This window comes from Cervus canadensis, chromosome 17, assembly GCF_019320065.1.
Source record: "Cervus canadensis isolate Bull #8, Minnesota chromosome 17, ASM1932006v1, whole genome shotgun sequence".
NCBI lineage: Eukaryota > Metazoa > Chordata > Mammalia > Artiodactyla > Cervidae > Cervus > Cervus canadensis.
In genome coordinates, this window is record NC_057402.1 from 3700972 (window position 1) to 3713578 (window position 12607).

Consider the following 12607-nt stretch of genomic DNA (forward strand, 5'->3'; position numbering starts at 1 on the left):
GCACAGAAATCTCCCCCGCGTGGCGCGCGGGGCTCGTGGAGGGAAAAAGCGCCAGCGAGCTCAGGGTGTTGGTCATGGCGGCGAGGGGCACTGCGGCAGAATTTTTTCCTCCCTTCTTTGCTGCAATCTGGGTGCGGCTAGAGCAATTTGTCATAGAATCTGGGGGGCTCATTTTTCCGGCCAATCACTTTTGGAGAAATGAGCGCATTGCAGCAGAATGCACTGACGTCAGAGACCACCCCTTCTGCGCCTCCATATAAACCCCACCCAGCCAGCCCCTAGCGCAGACGGCGGAGAGCTGGGATGGAGCGCGCCTTGGCCCGCTGGCCTGGGCTGGCTGCTCCTCCGGAGAGCCCGGGCGCCCACGCGAGAACCTCCCTACCCGGTGAGTGGTTGGCCATCCTTTGCCCGAAAGGATGTGCAAAAGGAAGACGACACCCCCTTCTGGGCTGGTCTCCGTCCTCCTGGACCTGCCGCGAGACAGATACCCGAGACCGACTCCTGAAGGCGACCACTTCGCCTGGTCCCCGAGCATCGGCGACGGAATCGTGTCGGGAAGGAAAGTCTCGAGGCACATTTTCCTGGAGGACGGGGGAAAAAAAAAAAAGAATCACAGGGCCCCTCTCCAGTCTGGTCACTGAGGGTAGGCTGGGTGGTCGTGGCTTCAGTTACGAAGAGTGGGAGGAATCTGATCAACCCCCTGTCAGAGGCCAGTGTGCCGTGGTCACCGCGGTCTAAAACCGAGATTTTCTGGGTTTGAAGCCACCTTGAGAATCACGAGTGGCGAGAGACGTGGCGGTGGATGCATTCTGCATTCCCTAAGAAGTGGGGGGGAAGCCCCCCGAATGCCAGAGTCTCCCGGGCATATTTTCCCGCTAGTTTTGGCCAGGTTCTTGGTGGCCGTAGGTGTCAGGAGTGGAGGTACTTATCCGCTAGGGGTTCCGAATCCAAGAACACAGGTTAGTGCAAAGCCTACTCCAGTCAAAATTCAAACAGTAGCATTGCTACCTGATATTTTCTGGTTTATTAAAATAGTGGAGAGATATGGCGCCCAAGTGCAAGCCTTCCAGAAGCCCCCCCCCACCGCCCCGAGGACGGGTTCCGTGCAGAAGGGCGGCTGGGGGTGGGGGGAGCGGGTCAAGTGATTAGGGGCGCATGCAGAATAGAGGCAGGGGGTGGGTTGAGGTGGAGGGAAGGCTGTGTCCTTGGGTCTGGAAGGGGCTGGTCAAAAGGGAAGAGAGAAATACAGAAAAAGGGGGCGTGTTGGGGGAGTTCTGGGCTCTGGGAGTGGAGAACTGGGGGATCGGGGGTCTTCTCGGTGTTGCGCGATGGTCCCTGGAAGGTTCTGACGTGTTGTGGGCTTTTGATTTTTGATCGAGCCGCCTCTTGCCGTTTCCTTTGTCCCTGTCAAGCACCCCCCCACGCCGCCCCCTCCCCACGGTGGGCCGGCGGGCTTGGGGAGGGGGAGCGCGAGCGAGTTGCTACGTGGCAGGTTTCTGGAAGGTTTTCTCGCTGGCCGCCAGAGGGCGCCCGCGGCACTGCGGAATTTTGGGGGGCGGGGTGGGGAGGGGAGGTGGCCTTTGTTCTCCTGCTGGAGGGGGTCGGGCGCGGGATTTCCTGGAGAGTTCTGGGTGCATCTACTTAGGGGAGAAATGTTTTAAGACCCCCGGGTTCCCTGGGGGAGCCGTTACAGGATTTCGCTCTGGGTCGCGATGCCGTGGTCGGCGCTGATTGCGTGACCTAGGGCGTCGTGGAAGAGCGTGGACACAGATGAGTTTATTTCGGCCGGTTTGGGTTTTGAGGGTCTGAGAAGGTGTGGCTCATCTGGGTAGGATGGAGAAGCTGTGAAACGGTTATTTAGGCGCCATCGTGCTGGAGTCTTGAGATTCTTACCGTGGCGGAGAAAAGGAGACGAGATTTGGGGTGGGGTGGGGGATTCGGTGGTGGTCTGGGTAATTTTAGACGGTTTTGGCTACCTTTATTTTATTTCCTAGTGGTACCGTATTTTGTATCATTTGTCCAGAGACACATAAGTGTGTGAAAATAGTGTATTGAAAACTGGGCCTTTATCATTTTAATTTAATTTAATTGCATTTTCTGGGGGTTGGCGCCAAGATTTCGGTGTTTTTCCCCATCAAAAGTGGAATCTTGTTCTGGAAAGACCCCTATGGCGACTGTCCCTTGAAATGCTCAGCTCTGTCGGGTGCCAGATCGACCCCTGCAGTTGGGGGGCGCAGAAGGACCTCAGGACCTGTTTGGGGGGGCGAGCGGCCCCCCCATAGAATCCACAGGTGGATTCTGGCTGGCGTCGGCCAGCGTGGCGTTTAGGGGACCCAGCGGCCCTGCGTGATTGGCGAGGGTGGGCTCTGCCCCCCCCCGCCCAACTTCCGTAGGCCTGAGACCTGTTGGGCGCCCCCTCCGCCTGACGCCAGCTGTGCCCTGGGCAGCTGCGGGCCGGACGCGGGCGGGGGGGAGGGGGGGGCGGGGGTGTGCGCAGGTGTCTGCTCTTGGCTTCTGGGTGCTGGCCGCGCGCCCCCTAGTGGTCTGTGTCTGCAAATGGCTGTAGGCCTGCTAACCCAGGCTTCAGGTTGCGCATGCGCACACCGCGACCACTTGTGCCCTGTCAATCAAGTTTTCCTTACCCCCTCCCACTTCTCTCCCTCCGCCCCTTTCCGCTCCTCTCCCTCCTCCCTTTTCCGCTCCTCTCCCTCCTCCCCCTCCCCTCCCCTCCCCTCCCCCTCCTCCTCCTCCCCTCCCCCTCTTCCCCCTCCCCTTCCTACTTCCTTCCCATTTGCCTCACCCTTCTTTCCCCTCCCCTTCCTCTCTCATCCCCTCCTCCCTCCTCCCGCTTCCCACCTCCCCCTCCTCCCACCTCCCCCACCTCCCCCTCCCTCCCCTCCCACCTCCCCCTCCACCCCCTCCTCCACTCCCCTCCTCCCTCCTCCCCTCTCCACCCGCAGTCCCCTCCTCCCCCTCCTCCCCCCTCCTCCCTCCTCCCCCTCCTCCCCCTCCTCCCTCCTCCTCTTTGCTCACTGCCTCCTCCCTCTCCCTCGGACTGCCCCCTCCCTCCCTCTGCTGTTCCCCTACCGGCCGTTAGAGGTCATCAAGACGGTTTCTAATTGTGCCCCCCTTTCCCTGCCCCAGGGTCTGTCTTCAAGGAGGACACCTTCCGTCTGATTCCCTGCCTCCAAGGACCACCTGTGGATGACGAGCTGATGCCCAGGTGCTTGCCGCTCACCTCCGTCTTATGGTACCTCAACCCATCCTGGTGGCAACTGAAACCCAACACCGTGGGCAGAACCCCCCACCCCTACCACCCTGCTTGCACCACCCCCAGGCCCATTAGCAATTAAAAGACAATTTAAATTTTAAACTAATTAGTTGTAATTAATTTATTTCAATTTTAACTAATACCTAGACTTGGCTTTCTAACCTTTGATCTGTTGCAGAGGACGCCAGGAGCAGGGGTTCCTGGATCCCACCAGCAAACAAAGCGACCCCTAGGCAGTGACCGCCTCCGCAGGACGCCGAAGGATGAAGAGGACCCGAACTGACCAGCCAGCTGTCCCTCTTGGCTAAGTGTTGAAACCGTGCCCTAGTGAGGGGGCGCTGGTTAACGTCGGACTTTCGATGTGCTTCTGCCTTGATGCTTTGCTTTTCTATGTGCGTCTGCTTTGTTAACCTTCCATCAACCTGGAGGTTTCACCATCCCCAGGGAGGTGTCAGTCTTTCTCAATCCACCCCGTCACCACCCCAGGATGGTCTGAAAGGAAGGGTCCCTTTGGGAACTTCTCAGGAGGGAGACCTGGGCCAAGGGCTTGACCAGCATCCCCCTGGCAATTCCAAGGCCCTGGATGGGCTTCTGGAAGGAGCATGTGCCCCGAGGCCATGCTACCGAACTGCCAGGGGCATCCCCACCTCCTCTGAGATCTCCTCGTCCTTTCTGGGGAACGGGATCGAGCAAAGCAACCTCCCAGGGTGTTGTGAGTGTTGGTCCGACACAGGGAAGCCGGTAAGGCCAGGCATAGAAGAGGCGGTCAGTTAACGTTTTTCCAAACAGGTTGGTCGACCACGTCCCCCTCGCCCCTCTCATCACCTGTCTCACGCTTCTCGTTTATTCTTCCACAGCGCTCCGGACAAGCCCAGTCCGCAGGGCTCTTGGTGCACCAGGTAGGGCTGTACTGAGCCAGGGGTCGAGCTGACCTAGTCAGGATATGCATGGTGCATGTGGTCATTTCCAGAGCACTCCGTATGTTCTATGCCTGTTATTGCTATGTCGGATGTCCACGTGAGCGAGGCCACCTCATTTACAAATGAGAGTGAATGTGGCCTCGGTTTGAGTCATTTTAAAAGGTGGAGGACAAGAAGACAGAACTGAGCGACACTTAGAGTGAGGTCGCTGAGGCTGGAGGAGTGTGAGTGTTTTGTCACATTCCTGGCAAGAGAAGGGGTCAGAGTTGGACCCTGGGTGCCATCAGGGGCTGCCCCTTCCCCCCCGCCCCCCGGCCCCCGAGTTCCACTCAGAACCTTTTTGATTTCCACTCCAACGTTTGACAATGGGACAGCCTGTTTGAGATCCCAGCTGCCCGGGGTGGTCTTGGGGGTCTTGGGTGGCCCCAATGCTGGTACGATGTGCTGGTCCCACCTCTCAATAACGGTGTGACCTTAAATACGTTGCTTAACTTCTCTGAGTCTCAGTTCTTTTCATGGCCTAAATGGGGATTAGGGGGGGAAAAAAAAAGCAACACAAAAAGCACCCGCGTTTATCTACCCCACATGGTGCTTTTGAAGGCCAAATGATGTAACCACTATGAAAGTGCTTTGTAAATTGCTGTGGAAATTGCGAGATACTTAACACCAGGAGGCTGTCCCTCATTATCACATGCCCAGCCTTGTCCCCCCCCCACACCCCCCCGCAGTAATAACAGCTAGCACCCACTAGGTGCTGTGTGTTTGCACTCAATAAATAAATTCCAGAAGAAATAAAACAGAATTAATTCAACAAACATTTTCTGGACTGCCTACAATATGCCCCGCACACCAGGCCTGGAATGTGATACAAAGATGATGACAACAAGTCTCTTGGAAGCTAATTGGGGTCCTCGTTTGACCAGCACTTTCTTTCCTCCCCTTTTAAGCCAACCAGTTTTGTCCGGACGAGACAAAAACAACTTGGGCCGCTTTAGAGAAACCCGGCTTGGTGTAGACAATAGCTCCCGGGCTTCTGAAAGGGGCTGATTGGATTATGTGGCAAATGAAGGTGGAAAGATGACTTGGGAGGTGGCAAATGAAGTGGGCGGAGATCTGCTGTGAGTTAATCCAGGCTATTAGGAGGGACCTTTTGTCTTCCAAAGGCTGGCAGGAGCTTTCACCACTGGGTTTTACATCCTTAATGTAAGGACGCATAATTTATGGTCAGTGAAAACCCAGGCCCCAGTGAGATTTGAGTGGGCTGTAAAATTGAGCGTCCTGCTACCAGTGAGTAATTATAGGGGACATTTATGTCTCCCTTTGCAGTTGGCAAAGGCCTTTTTGCAACCATCAATTCATTTAAACCTCACAACTCCCTGTCCGGACCCCGGGCTGGCCTGCACCTCCTAGGGGAACAGAGGCTGTCAAGCGGCCTTCATATGAGGGCATCTGAGGCGTCTGACACGGTAAACGGAGAGGAGGCCCCCACCCCGGCCCCTCTAGTCTCTCAGACCTGGCCCTTTGGCCACAAGCGAGTCCCTCCAAATTCCTAACTTTGCTTTTCTCAGCAGCTTCTGAGCCTCCGGGCCTCTCCTGGCCTCCTTTCTAGCCTCTGTCTCTTTCCTTCCGCAGCCCCGCCTCCTGTAAAGCCTATCTACATACGCTGTCTTCCTTCCTCACCTTCTGTTTCCCCTCCAACCCACCGCTTCGTGGTCTCCTCTGGGCCGTTGAACTCCACCAGCTCTAAGGTAATGACTTTTCTGGAGCTTAACTCCGGACACGTTTCCGGCTCCCGGACGCACGGACACGTATTCAGTGTTTCTCTCACGGTCTTCCCAGCTCCTGGTCCCTGGTGTTGACAGACAGCCCTCTCCCCTCCACCCCCTGACCTGTAGACGGTACAGAGTCACCTGCTCCTGGCCCTCCTCCTTCTTAACCTCTCCTAGAAGAGTATCCAGCCCTTCCAGAACCTTCCAGAACCTGCCTCTTGGCATCTTCTCCGGGTTGGCGTCCAAACCACCTAGAGCTGAGCCTCGAGGTAGCTCAGTGTTTCCAAGCCTTTCCACCTTACTCTCAGTTGCAGAATAGTTATCTTTACCTGGCAGGTCAGGTGGGCTATCCTGCAGGTAAAACCTCAAGTCCCCACTATTCGAGGAACTTGAAATAAATTCAGTCAGGTATTCATGAGAAAATACAGCGAAGGTCGCCATCTGATTTTCTTGTAGGTTAAGTTCCCACAGGAAGGAGCGCAAGGGAGAAGAAAGAAGTGGGGGGTGGGGGCGAGAAAGAAGCAAAGACCAGAAAAAGGCCCCCAAGACAAAAAAAAGGAGCAAAGGGAGACTTAGAAAATACGAAAACCCACCCCCAAAAAAACACATCCAGAGAAAGGTTCCTTCTTGGGTCAGGCGAAAATAAAGTAAACAGGAAAAAGGTTTTCAATTGATTATCCCAGTGACAAGTCCCAGGAAGCTTTCAAATCAAATTGCCCCATTTTAGGTTTTTAACTCCTTCTATCGGGTTTAACCTCTTTACCTCCCGCATCCTGGTTAAACCCTCCTCCTGGCCCCCTTGGCTGGTGATTAAATCCCGAAGGTACATGGAGCCTTTCAGTGAATGAATGGCCAGCAGAAAGAGCCCTCCCCCTCCCCCCAGCTGTGTTTTTCAGTTTTATTCCACTTTCTGCCCTTTTCCCTTAATGAACACAGGGCTAATCTTGGGCCTTGTCAAGGAAGAGGCTGTAGACCTTAATGAGGTAGCTGCTGGATTCCAATATTCATCTCATAAGGAGCCTTCTTTGTCTGAGAAGGAAAGACACTGATTATCATAATGAGGTGAACCGCGGCTGCAGGGCAGGGGCGAAGCGGGTCTGAAGCCACACTTCTAATTTTGGTGCTGGAGCCCAGGGACTCATTCTGCTCCCCATTCAAGTCTCTGCCTCTGTCCCAGCTCGCGGTGCATGGAGCGAGGTTGAAAGTTGCAGGCCGCTTTGGGCCACAGATGAGGGCTGCTCTGCAGAAGAGTTCCTTTGTTTGACCCTGCGTGCAGACCAGCCCTGGGCCAGGGCAACTCAGGCCTCTGGGATCAGTTTTCCAGGAGCAGAGAGACAGAGATGCGGGTCGGGCTCACCCCGCAGTTAAACTTAGGGCTCCCCAGTGTTAAACCTGTGAGACTTCCAAATGAAAAGTAAGAAAAGTAGAAAAGGAAGTCCTAGGTGTAGACCCCGTGCAATTGTAGCCGAGCTAGCGTCTGTGGAATGCCCCTTCCAGGTCAGGAAGTGGATGGATATTGGTACCCCAGCACAGCCCCATCCGCTTAGAAGGACAGAGATGGGGGCTCACACTCAGCCCCTCATGATGAGAGTGCCAGTGGTCTGTCAGGACCACTCAGATCCAGTATCCAAACCTGGGTCACCCACTTTACCCCCTAACTGTCCCTCCCATGTGTCCTGCGCCCGCTCTGCCCCTCAGGCCTCTTCTGTGTTCCTTCTTGAAATCCCTGGGGCCTTTTCATGTCTTCAGGGCAGGTGTGCCTGAGTCAGAAACTTGCCCTTATGAATCCTGAGTTCTAGATGTTCCTCACCTAAAGGCAGATCAATCACAATTAGATCACTCCAGTTAAACCTTAGACTCCAGCCAGACCTTCCGCCAAATGGGGGAAAAAAAGGGAGGGGAGGAGAAGTGGAGTGTTTGGAGCAAGAAAACTTGATTACTTGAAAACTTATGGTCCTCTCTCCCTCAACTTACCTCTCGGCTCAAGGTCCCCTGGTGTTGGTGGATGAGATTTAGACATTTCCCGAGTCAGCGAAACCACCTCCCATCCGGCCCACTAGATGACAAGTGTGGATGGCAGCCCAGATGGCCAGCTGGGGCCACTCCATCACTTTTGGTGGTGGGGACCCCAGATGTTGCCCAGACTTGGGGGCTGGATGGGGTGAGCACTTCTGAGAATCGGGGGTCCCACCAAAACTTGCTTCTTCCGTGCAGTTTGTGGAGAGTAAACTTCTGGGGCAGCTCCTGGTGTTCTAGAAGGATTATTTCTAGAAGTAGGAAAAGAAAATCCATAGAACCCTTCATACCTTCAAATACATACCAATAATTAAAATACCTGCCCCGGAGTCATTAATATTTTAGCATTTGAGAACCCAGGGAGGAGGTGGAAGGCAACTGAACTCATCTTCTGAGGCCACTGGCAGTGGGGTGTCTGTGCTCGTGACTCCTGAGTGGACGGGGGACTGCTTTAACCTGTATCCTTGTTTCTGTGGCCCCCCTTCTGCACCTGAACTGACACAGCTCCCCGCTCCCCATGCGCATGGGACACCTGCCCCCCACTCCCCCAGCCCGGGGGTCCTGCCCGGCTTCCTGTGTGGGGCCTGGGAGGGCTCAGCCACCATTAAGTCAATCCCGGAGGCTCCCCCCAGTTCTTCTGATCCTCCCGTTTTTTTTTCTGCTTTCACTGCCCCCTTCTGTAGTCCATCCGTCTTCTCTCCCCGACTCCTGTTTCCTTATCTGGTCCTCAGGGGGGCGTCCTAGGCCAGCCCACTCCTCCTTTGGGTGTCCCAGCACCAGCCTGGCACAAAATGGGGCTCAGTAAGAGTATGTGGGATGTATGGCTGTTTGGACAGGTGAGTCAAGGAAGGAACTTGACTGTCAAAGCTGAGCTGCTAGGTGGGAGACACTGGGAGTGCAGGAAGCCTTAGGTCTAAAGGGTGGAGGGTGGACGTCCTTTAACTGAGGGGTGGGTGTTGCCCCAGCCCCTTTTGAGTGGGGGCCCCACCAGTCTCACCCCTTCCTGGACTCACGCATCCATCCCGTCATCCAACAGTTGATCCTTACTGAGCAAGCCCATAGCTCGGCCCCGGGCTGGGCACCTGCCACCCTAGTGCGTCCCTTGATGGCCTCTGCCTCCCTGGGGTGGGGGGCCGGGGGGTTGCTTCTGCCCAGGGTGCCCTGTTGGCCCCCGGGCGCTGGAGCAGCACGTTTTTGCTCTATAGAGAAGGCAGGCCGGGGTGGGGTGCGAGGGGCAGGCCTGCTTTGCCTTGCTGTGGTCGGCTGGCCCCCTTTGAATCCGAAGCCTGGGGAGGGGGCCCCCGAACCTGCCCTTCTCCAGGGCTCAGCTGCAGGTCCCAGCCAGCCAGCCCCTCCTGCCCCTAACCCTCCCCGCCTGTCCTGTAGCTGAGTGCTCATGGCCGTCCTGGGCTCCCAGCCCTGACGTTCAGGACTGTGGAAGTGGCCCGGGGCAGCCGTGGCCTGTGTCCCCTTGGGCTCTGGCCGCACCAGGTCTCCCTCTTGAGTTGGGGGTCCGCGGGCTGGACCCCTCCCTCCAGGATGCCCTCCTACCCCTGGGACTACATCCAGCTCGCCCGCCCCCCTTTGCGGACGGGGGCCTGCCCACCGCCAAGGGCCCCTGGCTGGGAACCTCCAGGGGACCTGCAGGCCTCACCTCTGCCTGGCTGCCCACCTTACTCCTGTGTCTGGCGGCTCCTCCTCTGGCTTCCCCTCCGCTCCCCTGCTAGGTTGACTGCCCCCCGCCTCCAACCCCCGGCTCTGCTTGCCAGATCCGACCTGTGTGCCCTTCCCTGTGCCCCCTTCTCTGGGTTCAGGACCCTCTGCGTCTCAGCCATCCGACTGTCTGCCTAACACGTTGGTTTTCCTCGCTGAGCCCACACCTGTGGTTACCTGCGTGCTGCCCCGCCCACCTCCCACCTGTGTGCCTTTTCCCTGTCTCCCCCAGTGCAAGGAGGCCTTCCCCCTCAGGGTGACTCAAGTTTCTAGGGGGTCTCCAGTGCCCGGGGCGCAAGCCCCCCCTACCCCGGCAGGCCACCCCCCCCCCAGCATCCTTGGGTACCTCTTCCTGTGGGCCTGGCTGCCCAGGCTCTGAGTGACCCTGGGCTATAGCCAGGCTTTTGCACTGTCCCCTTCTCCCCACCTCAATCCCCCCAGACCCCTTATTGTTACGTCCTGCCAGGCCTGCCCGTCCAAGCGCCGTGTCCCCGCGAGTCCCAGGCTCGGCTCCCCCGTCCCCGCCCCCCCCGGACCTTGTGGCCCGTCTGGGGGCTGCTCCCGGGCCTGTCACTCTTCACACCTCTTCCTGTCCTTGCCGCTCCCAAGAGCCACCTCCCTCCACCAAAAACCAGACGGCAGGTGAGACCAGGCTCTGTGCCTTTTCTGGGTCGTGTGTGTGTGTGTGTGTGTGTGTGTGTGTGGCTTTTCTGGGGGGCTCGCCTTGCCGTCCTGCTAATGTTCTACCTGTTCCCCCACCACCAAGGAGCCCAGGCGGCCCCGGATCGTGAACGCCTGGACAGAGGAGGTGGAGGAGCTCCCCTGGAGCAGCACGCCTTCCGGAGGGTCACCCGACGTCTCGCGCCTACCCCGAGCTGCGACACTGCTGCCTGGATTGGGGTGAGTTGCATGCTTTTTTGAGACACCACGATTTCATCAGGCTTACTCAAACATGTCTCAGTTCGAGGAGGTACACATGCAAACCTGGGAGGGGGTCACTTCCAAGGGCAAGTTCTCTGCCACCCCGACCATGGGACCGGGCATTCTGGAAGCTGCCGGGAGCTGAGACCCTCGTGCGCCTGTACGGTAAGTGGAGAGCATTGCCTCGGGTCTGGGCTCCTGAGAACCAGTGCGGCCCAGGCACACACATAGTAGGTCCTTACGGAGCTTTGCTTAGCGCAGTAATGAAGTGAATAGCGGGACATTTGCCCTCCGCCTAAAGCCCGGCTAGCGGGCCCCTTTGGAGACGCAAAAACAGCAGTGCTTGTCCGCCCTGGAGCTGGAAAAGCGTTTCTGCCCACACGCCATGGAAACGTCGGTGGCTGTGAGAATGCTGGGTTCTCACGCACGAGGCTTTGATAATGTCCTTTAATCAAACAGTGGTTTTTGAGGGAGTTCTTCCCTTGGCCTCATCTCCTCACCCCTGAAATTGCAGCGGGATGGGAATGTTTTTGTGCGTTTAAATAAAATCAGTAATGGTGGAGCACAAGAAAACTGGGGTTACAGCTCCATGAGGCTCTCTGGGTTCAACATTTGTTTATGGGACCTTCGTTTATTCAAGAAGCGTTAATGGAGACTTGGAGGCCCGGGGGTGGGGCTTTTCTCTGGGGGCCCGAGGCCAGCTTTGCCTTAAGGACCAGAGGGTCTAGTCGGATGCCCGGGTGGGTCCCCTATGGTGATGTAGCCTGTGTGGTATCTAGCCCAGGTGGACAGGGGCGGGGGTGCTCCCCCGAGGGCACCCTGCTTTCTGCGGTCACGGCAGTGCAGCCCATGGCAGGGCTCCTGAAGGGGCCTTAGGGTGTTTTCAGAGCCAGCAGCTCAGGGGAAGGTGGCTGGCTCTGTGTGCATGTCTGAGACATTCAGGGTAGTCCCTGGGGTGAATGAATGAAGGCACTTAAATGGCCGGGATGGTCTGGGGAGGGGATGATGGGAAGGGCTTGGATGATGGGGTCAAAGTTGACTTAACTCCCCAGATGTTTATGGAGGCTCAAGTGGGCTCGGCTCTGTCCCAGGCCCAGTGCCTTGTTGCTCCACACAGGGTCTCTGTGAGAGGAGATGGGGACCACATCAGAGCTGGGGGCCCTGTCTTGGGGTGTACCCGCCTATATGAGCCCTGCAGCCCAGTGAGCAGAGGGGCTGGACCCCCATACTCCTCAAGGGTCTCCAGTTTCCATCGCAGCTTCTGTAAGGCTCTTGCATCAACCAGATTTGGGGGACAGCTCTTCCACAGTCCTGCCCTCCTGCCCTGAATGGGGAATGGGCTGGGGATGTTATTTTGAGCAGGCGAGAAGGGTAGAAGTATCCATACAGGGGGCTGACCCTTTTGTCCGCTTATTTCTACTCCCCAGAGAGGTTGCAGAGAGGTAGGGAATGTGTGCCCAGGCCTAATTCCAGGGAGGGGGCACCAGGCGGGCTCCGCCCCATGACATTTACTCCGAGGCTGGCATTTGCCACCTGCAAACATGATGATGTGGAGCAGAGCCCAGGAGGGGATCTTTACAAAGGGCAGGATGCGGGCTCCGGGATGTTGTATCCGGAGCTTATCAGAAAGATCTGTGTGACTCGTCGGAGCCAAATGCCCACGGTTCCTGGATGCCTCCCTCTTCAGGGACGTCTCAGGAGCCCCTCCCGGTGGGCTGGGCCGATGGGCAGAGTCAGGATGGAGGCCGATCCCCAGCCAGTCCCGGACTTTGCCAGTCCCCCACCCCTTCTCCTTGGCGTTCAGGATGGCCTGTCTTTGGGCTGTGTTGAGTTTTAGAGGCTTTGGTGAATGCTCAGCCTCAGGCAAACACATATTTTGGATTTTGTGTGTCATTATGCAGAAAATAGGGGCTTCCCTGATGGCTCAGTTGGTAAAGAATCCACCTGCAATGCAGGAGATCCTGGTTCGATTCCTGGGTCAGGAAGATCTGCTGGAG

At 57.0% G+C, this 12607-nt stretch overlaps 1 protein-coding gene across 5 annotated transcripts in view; it reads left to right on the forward strand.

Annotated features, from left to right (window-relative positions):
* Positions 1-269: 269 nt before the first annotated feature.
* LOC122455316 overlaps positions 270-12607 on the forward strand; it is a 34961-nt gene continuing 22623 nt past the window's right edge. The window contains exons 1-6 of one of the 5 annotated variants that reach the window (XM_043490350.1): positions 270-385; positions 3145-3223; positions 3450-4170; positions 5824-5939; positions 10156-10331; positions 10456-10589. The gene's annotated coding sequence lies outside the window, so the exon portion shown is untranslated. Of the gene's footprint in view, positions 386-3144; positions 3251-3449; positions 10332-10455; positions 10590-12607 lie in introns of all 5 variants that reach the window. The other 4 variants (XM_043490353.1, XM_043490352.1, XM_043490354.1 and 1 more) reach the window with 4 other exon arrangements.